Consider the following 21,552-nt stretch of genomic DNA (forward strand, 5'->3'; position numbering starts at 1 on the left):
TTGATTCTGTCAGATATACAGTGTTCTTGACACTTCCTGTGAGGTAAGATGAAAACACAAACATCCTTGTTTTTGCAAACTAGTACTCCTATCAGTCCAGCATGGGGATGAACAAAGGCAGACATGTTTGAAATCCAGCCAGTGCAACAACCATGGCTCCATCCATAGATATGGTGGAGAAATTAGTGTAGCTATCAAGTGACAGGAATTATGTTATTTTGCAGGGTTACCAGGTGAAGAGAATTTGAATAGGCTTGCAAAAAAAAAAATTCAGCCACCACATCTAAGCCCTAGTGTGCTTTAATCACTTGTCTACTGAGAGACACTGGAGAATAAAATGGTGGTAGTTGCAATGTCGAACAATATTTGTGCAGCTAATTATCAAAGGCATGTTTTCAGGAAAAGTACACTACAATTAACCTCTTGACGCTGAAGGCTCCTGGCTCTTAAAAGGTTTAGGATGCCGGGAGGCGGGGCTTAAGATCATGTGATCCGAAAACTGCTGCTTGCAATTGGGAGCTTTCAGTTAGGCAGCTGTAACTGTCTCTCAGCACAGCTGCATTTACCACAATTCACGCAAATATGCAGCCTCTCGGCGCAAGGGACCAGGCGCAGAGAGGTCGCATATTTGTGTGCGGCTGGCATCAAGGGGTTAATTTTAGTGCAAACAAACATAATATTATACCCAATTTTTGGGGGTTTGTGTCAGGTTAATAGATATCAAATATGGCAAACCAGAAGCGGCTCTTTAATTAGGCAAATTAGGAGGTCGCCTAAGGCCTCACGCTCACAGGGGCCTCATCCCAGCACTACCTGCACTGAATAGGGAGTGGGATCAGTGCACCGCGGGTAGCCCAATTCTCTGTCAAAGTCTCCTGTCAGGTGGAGTCATCTCTGCCCGACACATCACATCGAGTGCTGGTACAAGAGAACAGGACATGCAGGCAGGTGTAGCTGAACTCGGGTGTAGCCCTGGAAGAAATACATGCTGTGTGAGTGGAGGGCTGTGTGTGATAAGGGTGAAGGCTGGGTGGGATTTCCGTGTGCCCCATTGTAGAGGGGAGCCTGTAGGACTACAGTGTCCAGCATGTCTATGGAGGAGAACACTTAGTTTGAGGCTGGGGGTGGTAACATGTTGTATCAGTCCCACTTGCAGTGCAGATGAGATAACATGTCTGGATGGCTTTGTAGTGTGGGGAGGAGGAGCTCTGAATACCCTGATATAGATCTGCAACTGTACAGAGGTACAACACCGCCCACATATCCTAATTATCACATGTTAAGCCCCTCCCCCTCTCCTCCTTCTACCTCCCCTCCTACCCACCCCTCTCCCTCTCCCTCTCTGCCCCCTCTACTCCCACCCCCTGTGCCCTCTAACCCTCCTATCTACCCCCGTTCCCCCCATTATTTCCATCACCCCTTCCTTTCTCTTCTCTCCTCCCTCCCCCATCCTCTCTCCCCCTCCCTCTTTCTATCCTTCCCCCATGTTCTTTCTCCCTCTCCCCTGTCCTCTTCCCCCCATTCCTCTCTCCCCCTCCCTCTCTCTGTCCTCCCTCCCCCATCTTTTCTTTCCCCCCCTCTGTCTTTCCTCCTTCCTTTTCTCTATCCTCAACCCCCTCCTTCCTCTCTCTCTCCTCTGTCCACTCCCTCTGTCCACTCTCTCCCCCCTCTCTCTATCCTCTCCCCCCCTCTGTCCACACTCTCCTCTCCCCTCTTCTTTATCCTCTCTCCCCCTCCATCTGTCCACTTTCTCCTCCCCCCTCTAGCCCCCCCTCCCTCTGTCCACTCTCTCCTCTCACCCCTCTCTCTATCCTCTCTCCCTCCTCCCTCTGTCCACTCACTCCTCTTCCCCCTCTCTCTATCCTCTCTCCCGACTCCCTCGCTCTGTCCTCTCTCCCCCTTCCCTTCTCAGTCCTCTCTTTCCTTCCCCTACCTCTCTCTGCCCCCCCCATTCTCTCTCCCCCTCTCTCCCCCCTCTCTGTCCTTTCTCCCTCTTTTTTTCTCCCCTTTTATTGTCCACTCTCCCTCCCTTCCCTCTCTCTGTCCCCCCAATCTCTCCCCCCACTCTCTCTCCCTCCCCTCCCTCTCTCTGTCCTTCCCCCCTGTCCTTTCTCCCCTCTCCTTCTCTCTATTCTCTCGCCCTCCCTCTGTCCAATCTCTCCTCCCTCCTCTATCCTCTCCCCCCTTCCTCTCTCTGTCCTCTTCCCCCCTCCATTTCTCTGTCCTCTCTCACTCCCCTCCCTCTCTCTGTTTCCCTGTTCTCTCTCCCCCTTTCTGCCCTTTCTCCCTCTCCCTTTCTCTGTACTCTCTCCCTCCCCTCCCTCTCTCTGTCCTGCCCCCCCTGTTCTCTCCCCCTCCCTCTTTCTGTTCTCTCTCCCCCCCGCTCTGTCCTCTCACCCCCCTGTCCTCTTTTCCCTTCCCCCATCCCCTCTACTCCCCTTCCTCTGTCCTCCCCCCCTCCTCCTCCAGGATCATGTATTGTGTAAAGACCACAGATCTCTACACCGGAAGCATGGGGCCTCATGGGCACTATGAACAGCGAGGTCCAGAGGGGTGGCCAGGATACTTGGAGTTAGTTCAGCTTTTCATTTTTGAAAAGGTGAACTTACCCTCTAAGCCTTCCAAACTATCTCAGAGCATTAAAAGAGGTCCTATAGGTACTGCATTCCTCTTACCTACCTGGTGGAAAATTCAGGAGACCTGAGTCACCAAGAACTCTATCATATACATATCTAGACCAGTCAGAGGAAGTGGTAAAGCTCCAATGGTTGTTATTGGCTTATAACTTTGTTGGATGGCCTCCAGTACCAGTAGGGTGGGGAGGGCGGCCCCAAGCGTTCTAGAATAGTGGCTGGTCAGGATTTACATAATGGAGCACCCAAGGTTTAGGGGTTCTGAGGTATGTGGCCATACAACCGCCAACAGCAGATGGGACATGGGAACCTGTGGGTGATGTCACCGCTCCAGGCTTTACCAACCATTGTTAAGTGCTCTCTCCTCTTCCCTGCAGCCACTGCTGACTGACACAGGGGATCATGTGACCAGACTATAACTAAATGTCCATAGGTTAGGGGGCGCAAATTACTTGCCTTGCCCCAGGCGCTGACAACCCATGCTACGCCACTGTAGGGGAGAGCCGAGCATCGGGAAGAAGGATGGCACTGCCACCTCCAGCTGTCAATGTTATCTCAACGTGCCACTCACAAATGGTAGTCTGCTGACAAGACAAACCCAGAGGAGAGCAGAGCACAGCCCGGGAAAGGAAGGGACGGTCTGGCTGAGCTCTCTGGTGTGATATTATCCAATAACATGCTGGAATCCTTGAGGACTGGCCATGGTCGGATTGCCATCAGTTCATTGTACACTGTACATTGCAATGTAGTATTAATTTTTATGTAGCTTTAATTATTTTTCCCATAATGGACGTGAGAGGGCCTCATGTCTAACTTTTGCCTAAGGCCTCACAAAGCTTAGAGCCGCCTCTGTGTCAAGCCCTAAAATTGCACATGCTCATGAAATCACAAGAAACTAAAATTATCCACCGTCCATTATATGGATTTGAAACTGTTCACAAAAATATTAGCATTAAGACTTCTTCCCTATTTGGAAAGAGTTATTCATTTGGATCAGTCAGGTTTTGTGCCTGGCAGAGAGGCGAGGGACAATAACACCAGAGCTCTTAATATCATCCATCTTTGTAATTCCACTGCACTCCCAGCAATTCTTCTCTCCACAGATACTGAGAAAGCAAACATTTGATAGGGTAATTTGGAGATTTAGGAGGGGTACTTTTCAATATATTGGGATAGGGACAAATGTAATGAAATGGATAGATGCCCTGTATGATCATCCGACGCTAAAGCTAATGGTGCATAATCTATTAATCTAATCTATCTTTACATTAGCAAATGGTACCCCTCAGGGTTGTCCCCTTTCACCACTTCTTTTCATACTCACGTTGGAGCCATTTCTGCAACAAATTAGATTTAATCCAGATATACCAGGAGTGCAGTTTGGGAAGACATCTCACAAAGTAGTTGCATTCGCAATCTATTCTATTTTATTACTAGTCCAGAAATATCTATACCCAATTTAATCAGAGAATTGGACTCTTACAATTGTCAAATTATAAAATCAACCTTGCAAAATCTGAGACACGGAATCTTGCAATTCCAGAAGCTAGAGATCCTGTCTTGGAATTAAGCTTTCCGTTTAAATGGGTGACAGAGAGATTTACGTATTTAGGAGTATATCTCACACGCTCCTCTTTCAAACCCTTCTGGTAACAGTTCCAATCAACTTTTTATGACAAATTAGACATGAGTTTATGTAATTTCTATGGGCAGATTGTCCACCTAGGATTAAGGCAGACATACTTGTCTTGCCCAAAGACTGTGGGGGTATGGGATTTGCAGACCCATTTGGTATTATCAAGCTGTACTTCTATCTCAAAATTTTCACTGGTGTAACCATATAAAGGTAAAGAGCTCCTTAGGGCCCTCCCGTGGCTCTGTAGTAAATGTCCTACCCAGGTGAAGGAACACCCTATTCTGGGCACTACATGTAAAATTGCCCGCCTGTTTAAACCAGGGGAATAAACTCTTCAACACTATCAGTCATGATGCCAGTGATTGGAAACCCAGACTTTTCACCAGGCATATCTGACCCAAAATTCCATCAATTTATTGAAATGAACAAGTTTAGACTGCAAGATTTTAGTAATTTTAGAGGTTGGAAATCTACAACCGATATTCAATCAATGCTCTCACCACCCCTTCCGGTGTGGCAGGCATTCCAACTGTGGCATTATTCTCTGTCACTATCATTTAGCTCAGTGCCACTTGATATGCCTACTGTCTTTGAGCGACTTTGTGCATCTGGTCAAATTGTTAATCGGGGTCTCTCTGGGGCATATGCAGAACTGATTGCACCTATATTGCTGCATGGGAAAGAGATTTGAATACAACAATATCTATTGAGCAAAGAGATTTTATTTTTCATTTTATACATAAATCATCCAGGAATCAGGATATAAGCTGTTGACCCGGTGGTACAGATCCCCAGAGAAATTATACCGTTTTTCCTGGATGCAGATTTTACCCCTTGGCGTTGCAGAGAGGAAAAGGGAATGTTTTTTTCATATATTCTGGACATGTTCCCAAATACATCCTTATTGGTAAAATGTTTTGTATTTTGATTAAGAACCTTACTGGTTTTTCCCTTGTCCAGAATCCAGCAGCTTGTCTACTACACCTTAGTCCTTTCTCTCACCAATCAGTACTGAGGCATCTCCTTAATGTGGCCAGTGCTTGTGTGCCAGCACACTGGAAATCTTCATTCCCTCCTACTGTAGGTCATTGGATCAGAGCAGTAAATGAAATAATTCAAATGGAGGAACTTACAGCATCACTGATTAGGCAGGAAGCTTGTTTTTGTAAAACATGGTCACATTGGATTAATTTTACTTTACTTACTGGTTACTGAATGATGTTTGTATAGGCAACAACACTTTTTTTTTTCATTTGGTTTTCTCTGAGCGGGGGATAAGGAAAATTAGTGGGGCCCTGCAGTGCATCCCCTCAAGCAACATATATTAATAGCTATATAAAGTCTCTTAAACTGGTAACTGATATTTATTTCAAAAAAGTACTGAGCCGAGCAGACTCATTAGTTAGATATACTATTTTTCTTTACAAGATACAGTGGGGATGGAAAGTATTCAGACCCCCTTAAATTTTTCACTCTTTGTTACATTGCAGCCATTTGCTAAAATCATTTAAAGAGGGAGTCCCGCGAAAATTTTTTTTTTAAAATAAGGACACTCACCTGTCCCCGAATCCAGCGGTGTCAGCATCCGAGGCCGAACCGTCCCTAGGTCCTCGGCAGCTGCCGCCGCCATTCTCTGTGAGGGAATCAGGAAGTGAAGCGTTGCGGCTTCACTTCCCGATTTCCTACTGTGCATGCACGAGTCACTCTGTGCATCCTAACTGGTCCCCGCTATCTCCTGGGACCCGTGTGTGTCCCAGCAGACAACGCGGGGGGACAGGAAGAGGCATAGACTCCCGTGGGAGTCTATGCTGGAAGTGGGTGCAAATACCTGTCTTAGACAGGTAACTGCACCCCCCTCCCCCCTGAAAGGTGCCAAATGTGAACCTCTGCTTTCAGTTCATTTTTTTCCTCATTAATGTACACACAGCACCCCATATTGACAGAAAAACGCAGAATTGTTGACATTTTTGCAGATTTATTAAAAAAGACAAACTGAAATATCACATGGTCCTAAGTATTCAGACCCTTTGCTGTGACACTCATATATTCAACCACTTGACGACCGCCTCACGCCGATGTACGTCGGCAAGGTGGCACGGACAGGCAAAATCACGTACATATACGTGATTTGCCTTCCGCGGGTGGGGGGTCCGATCGGACCCCCCCCCCGGTGCCCGAGGCGGTCGTCTTTTGTCCCACGGCGATCGGAGGTGAGGGGGAGGCCATCCATTCGTGGCCCCCCCTCGCGATCGCTGCCGGCCAATCGAATCATTCCTTTGCTGCTGTATGCTAAACAGCAGCAAAGGAAGTGATGTCATCTCTCCTCGGCTCGGTAATTTCCGTTCCGGCCCGAGGAGAGAAGACAGGTATGTGAGTGCACAACACTACACACACACAGTAGAACATGCCAGGCACACAAAACACCCCGATCCCCCCCGATCGCCCCCCGATCCCCCCCCCAATCACCCCCCCCCCCCCCCCGTCACAAACTGACACCAGCAGTTTTTTTTTTTTTTCTGATTACTGCATTGGTGTCAGTTTGTGACAGTTACAGTGTTGGGACAGTTAGTATTACTCCCCTTTAGGTCTAGGATACCCCCCTAACCCCCCCTAATAAAGTTTTAACCCCTTGATCAACCCCTGTCACCAGTGTCGCTAAGCGATCATTTTTCTGATCGCTGTATTAGTGTCGCTGGTGACGCTAGTTAGGGACCTAAATATTTAGGTTCGCCGTCAGCGTTTTATAGCGACAGGGACCCCCATATACTACCGAATAAATGTTTTAACCCCTTGATTGCCCCCTAGTTAACCCTTTCACCACTGATCACCGTATAACTGTTACGGGTGACGCTGGTTAGTTTGTTTATTTTTTATAGTGTCAGGGCACCCACCGTTTATTACCGAATAAAGGTTTAGCCCCCTGATCGCCCGGCGGTGATATGCGTCGCCCCAGGCAGCGCCAGATTAGCGCCAGTACCGCTAACACCCACGCACGCAGCATACGCCTCTCTTAGTGGTATAGTATCTGATCGGATCAATATCTGATCCGATCAGATCTATACTAGCATCCCCAGCAGTTTAGGGTTCCCAAAAACGCAGTGTTAGCGGGATCAGCCCAGATACCTGCTAGCACCTGCGTTTTGCCCCTCCGCCCAGCCCACCCAAGTGCAGTATCGATCGATCACTGTCACTTACAAAACACTAAACGCATAACTGCAGCGTTCATAGAGTCAGGCCTGATCCCTGCGATCGCTAACAGTTTTTTTGGTAGCATTTTGGTGAACTGGCAAGCACCAGCCCCAGGCAGCGTCAGGTTAGCGCCAGTAGCGCTAACACCCACGCACGCACCGTACAGCTCCCTTAGTGGTATAGTATCTGAACGGATCAATATCTGGTCCGATCAGATCTATACTAGCGTCCCCAGCAGTTTAGGGTTCCCAAAAACGCAGTGTTAGTGGGATCAGCCCAGATACCTGCTAGCACCTGCGTTTTGCCCCTCCGCCCGGCCCAGCCCAGCCCACCCAAGTGCAGTATCGATCGATCACTGACACTTACAAAACACTAAATGCATAACTGCAGCGTTCGCAGAGTCAGGCCTGATCCCTGCGATCGCTAACAGTTTTTTTGGTAGTATTTTGGTGAACTGGCAAGCACCAGCCCCAAGCAGCGTCAGATTAGCGCCAGTACCGCTAACACCCACGCACGCAGCATACGCCTCCCTTAGTGGTATAGTATCTGAACGGATCAATATCTGATCCGATCAGATCTATACTGGCGTCCCCAGCAGTTTAGGGTTCCCAAAAACGCAGTGTTAGCGGGATCAGCCCAGATACCTGCTAGCACCTGCATTTTGCCCCTCCGCCCGGCCCAGCCCACCCAAGTGCAGTATCGATCGATCACTGTCACTTACAAAACACTTAACGCATAACTGCAGCGTTCGCAGAGTCAGGCCTGTTCCCTGCGATCGCTAATGCCCCGTACACACGGTCGGACTTTGTTCGGACATTCCGACAACAAAATCCTAGGATTTTTTCCGACGGATGTTGGCTCAAACTTGTTTTGCCTACACACGGTCGCACAAAGTTGTCGCCAAGAACGCGGTGACGTACACCACGTACGACGAGACTAGAAAAGGCCGGTTCAGAACCAAGCACGGCACCCTTTGGGCTCCTTTTGCTAATCTCGTGTTAGTAAAAGTTTGGTGAGAGACGATTCGCGCTTTTTCAGACTCGTGGCTTTCAGATCATTTTCTGACGTTCAGTTTGTGCTTGTGGGTTTGTATCTGCTCTTCAGTGCGTGCAGTCAGTTCGTATCGGAGTTTTCTGTGTGATCTTGCCTGCTCGTTGCTGTTTTTCAGGTCGCTCTTCACATGCCTTGCTGTTCTTCAGTGCGTTCTGTTACTTCGTTCTGAGCAGCCGACCGTTTTCTAGCCATGTTTCGTATGCGTATTCCTCGTAGAGTTCGTGCTGTGCGGGGGCTTGGTGTTGGGGTCCTGACCTTCACACAAGTCCAGTCCATGAACAGGGTGGGGAGGAGTTCATGGACCAAGAATTGGTTGCTTCAGCGTGACCAGTTCTGTCATATGCCTTTGCTCCGTGAGATCCGTGAGAATAATCCTGATGATTTCAGGAACTTTCTCAGGATGACGGACCCCGTGTTTCACTGTTTGTTGGCTTCGCTGACCCCCTATATTAGCAGGCAGGATACCTGCATGAGGCAAGCCATCACTCCGGAGCAGAGGTTGGTCGCTACCTTGCGGTATTTGGCCACAGGGAGAAGCCCGCAGGACTTGAAGTTCTCGACAGGCATCTCCCCCCAGGCTCTGGGGATCATTATCCCAGAGACCTGTTCTGCCATCATCCAGGTCCTGCAGAAGGAGTATATGAAGGTAAGATTTTTATCCTTTTATATCACATTTTATTGTATTGAATGTTTGATAATATATTGTATTTCTTCCCTCATTCCCTAATTACCATGATTGTAATATGCTGTGAATGTCCCCTTTGTTCTCATGCATGCTGGATTTTTAGGTAATTATTATTTTATGTCCTTCATACATATTTGCCCTTCAATAACCTCCCCAGCATGGTGTCTCCTGGCCTATATTCACCTCATGTAGTCACTTAACAATGTATTTTATCAGCTCCATAGTAGTGCTTTACCCCAAACACCCCCTAAAATGTTTGGAAATGTTATTTTTTATTTAAATTCAGGCAGAGTGCCAGAGGCTTTTTTTTGTGGTGTCCCCAAATTTTTTTTAACCCTCCCCCCCAACTGCTAAGTCAGCTGATCCCAATTCTCTATCCTCAATCATCTATCTGCTGACTTTGCCAAACCCATACACACTATACCCACCTCTTTACTGGTCAGATTTATGGATGAATTCCCCAAAGCATGTAGTGCAAGGGCCTGCCTGTATACTTTCCAATGGTACTGTTTAAAGTTTTTGTATCCTATTATTATCTTGATAGGTAATAGCAGAATGTTCAAATGTCCTCAAATGTGTACAGTGTGTATTTATATCTTTGTATTATGACACTTCTTACCTGTCCAGTGGTCTGCCAATAGTGTAACTAAGGGGGGGCTGTTCCAAGTAATACCCTGTATTTAGGCATTCATCTCTCAATGAAGTGAAGAGGGTTACCTGTCCAAGAGTTCCCCCCCCTATAATGTTAGAAATGGCCCATGAGAGGGGGGGAGGGGGAATATGATAGGTGTACCTTATACTTTGGCCTTGTTAAATTCCCCTTAGTAAATGCTATCTGGAGGTTGCCCCATAATGTTTGTGTCTAATCTGCTTGCCATGTTTCTGTGAAAAAATAGTAAGGTTTATTTTTTTTTCCTCAACAGTTTCCTTCAACGCCACAGGAATGGCAGACTGTGGCCTCCCACTTTGCCCAGCGGTGGGACTTTCCTAACTGCGGAGGGGCAATTGATGGGAAACACGTCCACATGGTCCCACCACCCAACTCGGGGTCGTACTATTATAATTACAAGGGGTTTAATAGTATAGTGATGTTGGCGGTGGTGTCGGCTAATTACGAGTTCTTGTATGTGGACGTGGGGAAGAATGGCCGGATGTCCGATGGTGGAGTGATCGCCCAGACGGAGTTCTACAGGCGTCTCCAGAATGGCAGCTTGGACTTGCCACCTCCAGAGGACAATGGTGAAGGTCTCCCATTTGTGTTTGTTGCTGATGAAGCATTTGCGCTGGGGGACCACCTGATGCGGCCATTCCCGATGAGGACCCTCACCCCGGAACAGAGGGTTTTTAATTACCGGCTGGCCAGAGCCCGAAGAGTGGTGGAGAACACATTTGGAATCCTGGCCAGCCGGTTCCGATTATTTCTGACACCCATCCATATGGCGGAGTATAAACTGAACCATATAATACTTGCCTGCTGTGTTCTCCATAATTTTTTAAGAAAACATTCAGCCAACTATGCTGGCTCAGTTGGGCCTGAGGCCGGAATCCCTAATCCATCAACACTGACGGCGCTTGAAAGTGGCCGTCCTGGCTTGCCCTCCCTGAATGCCCATGATGTCCGGTTACGCTACCTGGAGTTCTTTGCGGGTAGGGGGGCTATCAATATGCCAGACAATCTGTGACACCTTTTTCAAATAAAAAACAACCAAAAGAAATTCTTTGTGGACATTTACTGCTTGTGTTTGTTTTAGCTGACCCTGACAGAAATGTGTTGAGTGCAGAAAATGTCGTGATTGGGTAACCTTATAAAAAACAGTGTTGGCTGGTACTTCCTAAATGCAAAAACACATTTCACTACAAGTGCACTTGCAACTGCACTGAACCTGCACTTGTAGTGCAAAGAGGATTTGCCCTTAGGAAATAACCCCCATTTTTGCATAAAACAGCAATTACATCACCCCAAAAGTGTTGTAGTGTTGAGACAATAATCCACACATTCTTGAGTAAGGCACTTTTTTATACGTGCACAATCACATGTGCATTTCCCAAAGGTTTTTAAAACAAACCAACATGTTTGTTGTATAACAATGTTTGCAGTAGCATTATGAAAAATCAAAATATCCATTTCAGATAAAACAGGCCTGTGTAAAACCAACAAGAAAGCCAAAAAACTTGAACTTACAAAGTTCACATTAGGTAAAACCTGAAGGCTATATCAGACATCAGTATTTAGGAACTGTGTTTGATATAGCGTTCAGATGGGGGGAAATCACCCCTGGAAAAGCCAAATTTGGAAGATGCACACCAATTTACGAATGTCAACATGTGCTATCTGCCATCAGGGGGGATCAAGGGACGTGTTTGGGGGGAGCAAGCCCTTCCTCAACGCTACTTTATAATTGAGGAAGGGGTTGCACCCCCAAAACGCGTCCATTGATATCCCGTGATGGCAGATAGCACATGTTGGCACACTGTGTGCATCCTCCAAATTTGGCTTTTCTAAACATTTAAAAAATTTTGGTACGATAAAACAGGTGATTTTGTGGGGTTTAAATTCGCCCCAAAACATCAATGATGTTATTATTTTTTTTAATAACATCACTGATTTGTTGCTGGATGTTTTGCAATTGGAGATTACACCCCATGATCTCCCCGATCAGTATCTGGGCACTTTCAGATGTAAAGCGTTCTGGATCACGATCACCTAAAAAGAGATTAAGAACAAAAAAAAAGGTCTCAAAAATCTGCCACCAACCATCTCTTTTACCTGAGCCTGTGGTCGCAGACACTCACCTGTTGTGGTGCCAATCTCCACCACGTCTTCTTCTTCCTCCTGCTCAGCTTCTTGGGTTGGGGGTATTTCCCCTTCTTCCAGAGGGGGGGGGGGGTCTCTGGTCTCCTGGGATGAGGGGTGTCCGAGTCTTTTCTCCCCTATGTAAAACAAAAATGGTATACTTAGCACACAGATATTTGATGGCAGAACTAGAAATAGGAAACATTGCTCAGAAGTGGGGTACAATTGTCTATTTTAGCAGAGTTCCAAGATGTATATTTTTTATTGCCCTTTGTCAAGCTGCAATACTTTACCTGTTTGGTACAAGCTTCACAGATGTAGCCCCCCCCTATAGTATACACTGGAGCACCTGTGTGGCCCCCCCTAATAAAAATGGTGTTCTTGTGTCCCACACTAGTGCTCCAGTGTCCAGATGTGAAAACAGCTGCTCAGTGTCCTCTCCTTACACACAATCTAGTTTGCATTTCATTCTAGTAACAAACCCATCTACACAAACAAATATTTGGCATCCAAGTAGGCCCCCAAAAATGTGTAAAAAAATGCATATGGCCTAAACAATGGTGTTCTAGAGGCCGAAAGAAAAATGTTTGATACGAACGAATAATGTGCCCATGAACATTAAAGTTGACCTTTTGAAACGTTACAACTAATAAAAGCATATGGAGCAGAACGAACGTAATAAAGACAGAAAGAATAGGAACACAGCACAACTACTTACTTTTTTGCAGCACTCTCCGGATCTTTCGGTACTGCTCTGGCTCTCTCAACTTCAGGTTCAACCACCGCTTCCTGAGCTGATCTTTAGACCTTCGTACCCCGAAATTCCGCTCTAGACTCCTGACCACTTTCGCCATGATCTTGGCCTTTCGGATGTTCGGGTTGGGGTAAGGCCCATATTTTCCGTCATAGTCGGACTTCCTCATGATGTCGACCATCTCCAACATCTCCCCAAACGACATATTTGTGGCCTTAAAACGTCTCCTTTTGGATCGGGACGTGCCTGGATCCGGGCTTTCCTCCTCCTCCTCGTTGCTACAATTAGCCCGCACCTGCTGTATGTCCACCATCATGCTCTTCCCCCACTGCGCCAAACGAAAAGGGGCGGGGAATACACTAGAAAGAACGTCAGGGGCGGGCGGAGTTACACGCATGCGCAGTGTATATAAAGCGTAACACGCGTGCGTATTACGTTTGATCTGTGAGCGGAGGAAGGAGCATTGGACGCGGCGATCGTAAGAACGAAGGTAAGAGACAAACTTGGGCCTATACTGCTTCTAGATTGAGGCCTATATTGTAACAAGATTAGGAGAGTTTTGTGTGACATTAGGCTTTGTCTTGTGTTGTGTCTTGCAGTGAACATGGATATGGTACTGAAAGATAAGGACTTCATTTCAGTCTTCATAGAGATGCTAAGGGAGCTGCCCTGTCTGTGGGAGATTAAACACCCCCATTACAAGAACCAAGCAAAGAGGAAGGCAGCACTGGAGCAATTGTGTGAAATTGTGAAGCAGGTGATCCCCACGGCAGACATCACTTTTTTAAAGATTTTCATTGGTGGCCTGAGGAGCACATATCTGAGGGAGCGCAATAAAGTCCTTGATTCGCAGAGATCCGGAGCAGCAGGTGACATCTATGTCCCCAGGATGTTGTACTACGACAGGCTGCACTTTCTGGCAGGCCAGACTGAACCCAGGCCATCCCTCTCCAGTCTTCCTTCCACGCTTCCTTCCCCCCCGGCTGAGGCTTCTGACGCCCAACCTGGGCCTTCCAGGCCGCATGTGGAGGAGCCCAGATTGAGCCAGGTATAGCATTCCTCTAAATATTTCTGCTTGTCCAATCAATGATGTGAACTATATGTTAGTTGGGAGTACTAATTAAGGATTGTGATTGATGATGCAAAACATTACAACTATGTCCCTTTTTCATACACAGGGAAGTCTCAGCCAGGAGGTGGCCGGGCCGAGCCGGCTGGCTGATCTGCAGGTCCCTCCACCCCCCCGGAAACAGAAAGTGGCAGTAGGAGGAGTGCCCTAGAGGAGGCGGCTATCAGATTCTTTTGTAGGGCTACAGAGGTCCTGGGAGCACCACACACCAGGCAGGAGAACATTGCTGCCTTCATTGCATATAAAATGCAGAGGATGGAGGAGGGCCAAAAAGCCATGTGTGAGGCCCTCATATCTGAGGCTCTGGCGAAAGGTATGAGGGGCCAAATTACACCTCACACACAGCTTTGGGATGGTCCTCCTCCTCCTCCTGCAGGTCCTACTCCTCCTCCAGGTCCTACTCCTCCTCCTGCCACATCTCCAACTGCACAGCCACAGCCCGGAAGTAAAGTGTGAAAGGAAGACCAGACAGTGAGGACCCTGGATCCAGTCTGGTGGGCCAAAAAATGCAGCCTCTTGTGGTACCACAGCCTGCGGACACAGATGTCATCTGCTGCTATCCAAGTCTCAGTGAATCCCGGACCAGACTGCCCTCCCTTACATATGGACTCCTCAGGCCACCAATTTTGATGTTGAAGAATTGATGTCTGCCGTGGGGGTCCCAGGCTTCGCTAATTTCTCTTGTTGATCCAGTGTTGCCTTCCTCTTTGTTTGGTTCTGATCCCTTAATAAAGGATTTTTGTTTTGAATTATACTCTCCTATGTGTTTTACTTCAAAAAGGACAGTTTGTTTGTGAGGATTCAGGTACATTTCAAATATACAATGTGAAATGAACAAGGGACACCAACACCAAACAATCTCCTTGAGATTAAATAATAAAAGATATCAATGGTGTTGGGGTAACCTGACACACAAAACACACCCAAAAATATTCTGGAGTAAAAATAAAAATAACATTGAACAAAGATCAGCCTTGGAAAAAATCCAAACATTAAATAAAAAAAAAGGCTTAAAATCCAAAATAAAAAAAAAATAAAAAATATAAAACTGTCAGATGTGACAACTAATAACAATATATTCAGGGAATCCCACTAAAACAACACAAATAAAAGTTTGTGAGAAGTGTGTGTGAATACGAGCAGCAAAACGACTTAATTCTTGTCACATTATAAAGAAGAAGAGAGTGCGCTGTATTAAACCATTTTGAACATTGCAGCATGACGAAAGTGCTGTATCCATTGCGAACGCTAAGTTTACCAGAACGAGCTGTCCCGTGGTGGAATTTCTTCTGAACATGCGTGGCACTTTGTGCGTCGGAACAGGCCACACACGGTCGGAATTGACGCGATCGGATTTTGTTGTCGGAAAATTTTATCTCCTGCTGTCCAACTTTGTGTGTCGGAAAATCCGATGGAAAATGTCCGATGGTGCCCACACACGGTCGGAATTTCCGACAACACGCTCCGATCGGACATTATCCATCGGAAAATCCGACCGTGTGTACGGGGCATAACAGTTTTTTTGGTAGCTTTTTATTGAACTGGCAAGCGCCAGCGGCCTAGTACACCCCGGTCGTAGTCAAACCAGCACTGCAGTAACACTTGGTGACGTGGCGAGTCCCATAAGTGCAGTTCAAGCTGGTGAGGTGGCAAGCACAAGTAGTGTCGCACTGCCACCAAGAAGACAAACACAGGCCCATCGTGCCCATAATGCCCTTCCTGCTGCATTCGCCAATCCTAATTCGGAACCCGACTGCATTTGGTTGGGGATGTGAATGGGGGAAGTACGGGCGCTGCAGAAGCCCGTACTTCCCCCATTCACATCCCCAACCAAATGCAGTCGGCTGCATGAGAGGCATTTTCTTTATGTCCTCCCGAGTACCCCTACCCAACGAACCCCCCCAAAAAAGATGTTGTGTCTGCAGCAAGCGCGGATATAGGCGTGACACCCGCTATTATTGTCCCTCCTGTCCTGACAATCCTGGTCTTTGCATTGGTGAATGTTTTGAACGCTACCATTCATTAGTTGAGTATTAGCGTAGGGTACAGCATTGCACAGACTAGGCACACTTTCACAGGGTCTCCCAAGATGCCATCGCATTTTGAGAGACCCGAACCTGGAACCGGTTACCGTTATAAAAGTTAGTTACAAAAAAAGTGTAAAAAAAAAAAAAATATATATAAAATAAAAAAAAATAGTTGTCGTTTCTTTGTTCTCTCTCTCTCTCTCTATTCTCTCTCTCTATTGTTCTGCTCTTTTTTACTGTATTCTATTCTGCAATGTTTTATTGTTATTATGTTTTATCATGTTTGCTTTTCAGGTATGCAATTTTTTTATACTTTACCGTTTACTGTGCTTTATTGTTAACCATTTTTTTGTCTTCAGGTACGCCATTCACGACTTTGAATGGTTATACCAGAATGATGCCTGCAGGTTTAGGTATCATCTTGGTATCATTCTTTTCAGCCAGCGGTCGGCTTTCATGTAAAAGCAATCCTAGCAGCTAATTAGCCTCTAGACTGCTTTTACAAGCCGTGGGAGGGAATGCCCCCCCCACCATCTTCCGTGTTTTTCTCTGGCTCTCCTGTCTCAACAGGGAACCTGAGAATGCAGCCGGTGATTCAGCCAGCTGACCATAGAGCTGATTAGAGACTAGAGTGGCTCCAAACATCTCTATGGCCTAAGAAACCGGAAGCTACGAGCATTTTATGACTTAGATTTCGCCGGATGTAAATAGCGCCATTGGGAAATTGGGGAAGCATTTTATCACACCGATCTTGGTGTCGTCAGATGCTTTGAGGGCAGAGGAGAGATCTAGGGTCTAATAGACCCCAATTTTTTCAAAAAAGAGTACCTGTCACTACCTATTGCTATCATAGGGGATATTTACATTCCCCGAGATAACAATAAAAATGATTAAAAAAAAAAAAAAATGAAAGGAACAGTTTAAAAATAAAATAAAAAAGAAAAAAAATAATAAAGAAAAAAAAAAAAAGCACCCCTGTCGCCCCCTGCTCTCGCGCTAAGGCGAACGCAAGCGGCGGTCTGTCGTCAAACGTAAACAGCAATTGTACCATGCATGTGAGGTATCGCCGCGAAGGTCAGATCGAGGGCAGTAATTTTTGCAGTAGACCTCCTCTGTAAATCTAAAGTGGTAACCTGTAAAGGCTTTTAAAGGCTTTTAAAATTGTATTTATTTTGTTGCCACTGCACGTTTGTGCGCAATTTTAAAGCATGTCATGTTTGGTATCCATGTACTCGGCCTAAGATCATCTTTTTTATTTCATCAAACATTTGGGCAATATAGTGTGTTTTAGTGCATTAAAATTTAAAAAAGTGTGTTTTTTCCCCAAAAAATGCATTTGAAAAATCACTGCGCAAATACTGCGTGAAAAAAAAAAATGAAACACCCACCATTTTAATCTGTAGGGCATTTGCTTTAAAAAAATATATAATGTTTGTGGGTTCAAAGTAATTTTTTTGCAAAAAAAAATAACTTTTTCATGTAAACAATGAGTGTCAGAAAGGGCTTTGTCTTCAAGTGGTTAGAAGAGTGAGTGATGTGTGACATAAGCTTCTAAATGTTGTGCATAAAATGCCAGGACAGTTCAAAACCCCCCCAAATTACCCCATTTTGGAAAGTAGACACCCCAAGCTATTTGCTGAGAGGCATGTCGAGTCCATGGAATATTTTATATTGCGACACAAGTTGCGGGAAAGAGACAAATTTTTTTTTTTTTTTGCACAAAGTTGTCACTAAATGATATATTGCTCAAACATGCCATGGGAATATGTGAAATTACACCCCAAAATACATTCTGCTGCTTCTCCTGAGTACGGGGATACCACATGTGTGAGACTTTTTGGGAGCCTAGCCGCGTACGGGACCCCGAAAACCAAGCACCGCCTTCAGGCTTTCTAAGGGCGTGAATTTTTGATTTCACTCTTCACTGCCTATCACAGTTTCGGAGGCCATGGAAAGCCCAGGTGGCACAAACCCCCCGCAAATGACCCCATTTTGGAAAGTAGACACCCAAAGCTATTTGCTGAGAGGTATAGTGAGTATTTTGCAGACCTCACTTTTTGTCACAAAGTTTTGAAAATTGAAAAAAGAAAAAAAAAATGTTTTTTCTTGTCTTTCTTCATTCTCAAAAACAAATGAGAGCTGCAAAATACTCACCATGCCTCTCAGCAAATAGCTTGGGGTGTCTACTTTCCAAAATGGGGTCATTTGGGGGGGTTTTGTGCCACCTGGGCATTCCATGGCCTCCGAAACTGTGATAGGCAGTGAAGAGTGAAATCAAAAATTTTCACCCTTAGAAATCCTGAAGGCGGTGCTTGGTTTTCGGGGCCCCGTACGTGGCTAGGCTCCCAAAAAGTCCCACACATGTGGTATCCCCATACTCAGGAGAAGCAGCTAAATGTATTTTGGGGTGCAATTCCACATATGCCCATGGCCTGTGTGAGCAATATATCATTTAGTGACAACTTTGTGCAAAAAAAAAAAAAAAAAAAAAGTGTCACTTTCCAGCAACTTGTGTCAAAATATAAAATATTCCATGGACTCAATATGCCTCTCAGCAAATAGCTTGGGGTGTCTACTTTCCAAAATGGGGTCATTTGGGGGGGTTTTGTGCCACCTGGGCATTCCATGGCCTCCGAAACTGTGATAGGCAGTGAAGAGTGAAATCAAAAATGTACACCCTTAGAAATCCTGAAGGCGGTGCTTGGTTTTCGGGGCCCCGTACGCGGCTAAGCTCCCAAAAAGTCCCACACATGTGGTATCCCCATACTCAGGAGAAGCAGCTGAATGTATTTTGGGGTGCAATTCCACATAGGCCCATGGCCTGTGTGAGCAATATATCATTTAGTGACAACTTTTTGTAAATATTTATTTATTTATTTTTTTTGTCATTATTCAATCACTTGGGACAAAAAAAATAAATATTCAATGGGTTCAACATGCCTCTCAGCAATTTCCTTGGGGTGTCTACTTTCCAAAATGGGGTCGTTTGGGGGGGTTTTGTACTGCCCTGCCATTTTAGCACCTCAAGAAATGACATAGGCAGTCATAAACTAAAAGCTGTGTAAATTACAGAATATGTACCCTAGTTTGTAGACGCTATAACTTTTGCGCAAACCAATAAATATATGCTTATTGACATTTTTTTTACCAAAGACATGTGGCCGAATACATTTTGGCCTAAATGTATGACTAAAATTTAGTTTATTGGATTTTTTTTATAACAAAAAGTAGAAAATATTATTTTTTTTCAAAATTTTCGGTCTTTTTCCGTTTATAGCGCAAAAAATAAAAACTGCAGAGGTGATCAAATACCATCAAAAGAAAGCTCTATTTGTGGGAAGAAAAGGACGCAAATTTCGTTTGGGTACAGCATTGCATGACCGCGCAATTAGCAGTTAAAGCGACGCAGTGCCAAATTGGAAAAAGACCTCTGGTCCTTAGGCAGCATAATGGTCCGGGGCTCAAGTGGTTAACTCAGGTGCTGTCCATTTCTTCTGATCATCCTTGAGATGGTTCTACACCTTCATCTGAGTCCAGCTGTGTTTGATTATACTGATTGGACTTGATTAGGAAAGCGACACGCATGTCTATATAAGACCTTACAGCTCACAGTGCATGTCAGAGCAAATGAGAATCATGAGGTCAAAGGAACTGCCTGAATAGCTCAGAGACAGAATTGTGGCAAGGCACAGATCTGGCCAAGGTTACAAAAAATTTCTGCTGCACTTAAGGTTCCTAAGAGCACAGTGGCCTCCATAATCCTTAAATGGAAGACGTTTGGGACAACCAGAACCCTTCCAAGAGCAGGCCGTCCGGCCAAACTGAGCTATCGGGGGAGAAGAGCCTTGGTGAGAGAGGTAAAGAAGAACCCAAAGATCACTGTGGCTGAGCTCCAGAGATGCAGTCGGGAGATGGGAGAAAGTTGTAGAAAGTCAACCATCACTGCAGCCCTCCACCAGTCGGGGCTTTAAAGCTGAGTTGTCCGACGGAAGCCTCTCCTCAGTGCAAGACACATGAAAGCCTGCATGGAGTTTGCTAAAAAAACACCTGAAGGACTCCAAGATGGTGAGAAATAAGATTCTTTGGTCTGATGAGACCAAGATAGAACTTTTTGGCCTTAATTCTAAACGGTATGTGTGGAGAAAACCAGGCACTGCTCATCACCTGTCCAACACAGTCCCAACAGTGAAGCATGGTGGTGGCGGCATCATGCTGTGGGGGTGTTTTTCAGCTGCAGGGACAGGACGACTGGTTGCAATCGAGGGAAAGATGAATTCGGCCAAGTACAGGGATATCCTGGACGAAAACCTTCGCCAGAATGCTCAGGACCTCAGACTGGGCCGAAGGTTTACCTTCCAACAAGACAATGACCCTAAGCACACAGCCAAAATAAGGAAGGAGTGGCTTCACAACAACTCTGTGACTGTTCTTGAATGACCCAGCCAGAGCCCTGACTTAAACCCAATTGAGCATCTCTGGAGAGACCTAAAAATGGCTGTCCACCAACGTTTACCATCCAACCTGACAGAACTGGAGAGGATCTGCAAGGAGGAATGGCAGAGGATCCCCAAATCCAGGTGTGAAAAACTTGTTGCATCTTTCCCAAAAAGACTCATGGGTGTATTAGATCAAAAGGGTGCTTCTACTAAATACTGAGCAAAGGGTCTGAATACTTAGGACCATGTGATATTTCAGTTTTTCTTTTTTAATAAATCTGCAAAAATGTCAACAATTCTGTGTTTTTCTGTCAATATGGGGTGCTGTGTTTACATTAGTGAGGAAAAAAAATGAACTTAAATGATTTTAGCAAATGGCTGCAATATAACAAAGAGTGAAAAATGGAAAGGGGTCTGAATACTTTCCGTCCCCGTTGTATATCTACGGGGCGTGGCATGAACAGACACGCTGACTGAGCGTGCTGCTCAGTGAGCTCCAGGAAGATAGGCTGGGGTGTTCTAAAGGCTCCACACCGGCTAAAGCATGTCCACGCGCCACCGTACAGCTGCACTTCCGCCTGGGGGTGGTGGAAAGAGCCAGGCTAACGGGCTTAGAGCTTACCTCTTGGTGCAGAGTGTGAATCCTGGGAGCGCAATTAAAAGAACCCCGGTCCAGGAGGGAAGGAAGTTCGGCTCCCCTGATATGAGGGGGGACCGGGGAGGGTCGGATGCAATCCCTCCGTACAGGGCCGAGGAGTGACAGGCTTCGGAAGGGGTGTTGCAGCACATGGCAATGGCCAAATACCTCTGAGCCCAAAGCAGAGCTGTACAACCCTAGAAAGGGATCTCCCAGGAGAAGGGAGAGACACCTCGGTTTATGCTGGTGGAACAGAGGGTCCGGAGGGGAGTATATTGGAGGGGACCCGAGTCTTCAGGAGCTGGAGGGAATCCCAGGAGGGACGGTTGAATCCCTGGAAGTTGAAAGTCATGGTACTACAAAACCCAGCAGTGAATCAGCAAAAATCAGCAAAGAACTTGTGATGAATCCAGAGACAGCCTCTACAGGGCAGGTGCAGTATGTTAACCCTTTGTATGGTGATCTTAATAATGAACTAAGTGCATCTCAATCAGAGTTAATAGTGGATTGGGACTTAAGAGAACATTTGAGAGCCCTTCCTACAAAAAAGTAAGAAAGTAATTAAATATCTTCCTGAAA

This window comes from Aquarana catesbeiana, linkage group LG05, assembly GCF_042186555.1.
Source record: "Aquarana catesbeiana isolate 2022-GZ linkage group LG05, ASM4218655v1, whole genome shotgun sequence".
NCBI lineage: Eukaryota > Metazoa > Chordata > Amphibia > Anura > Ranidae > Aquarana > Aquarana catesbeiana.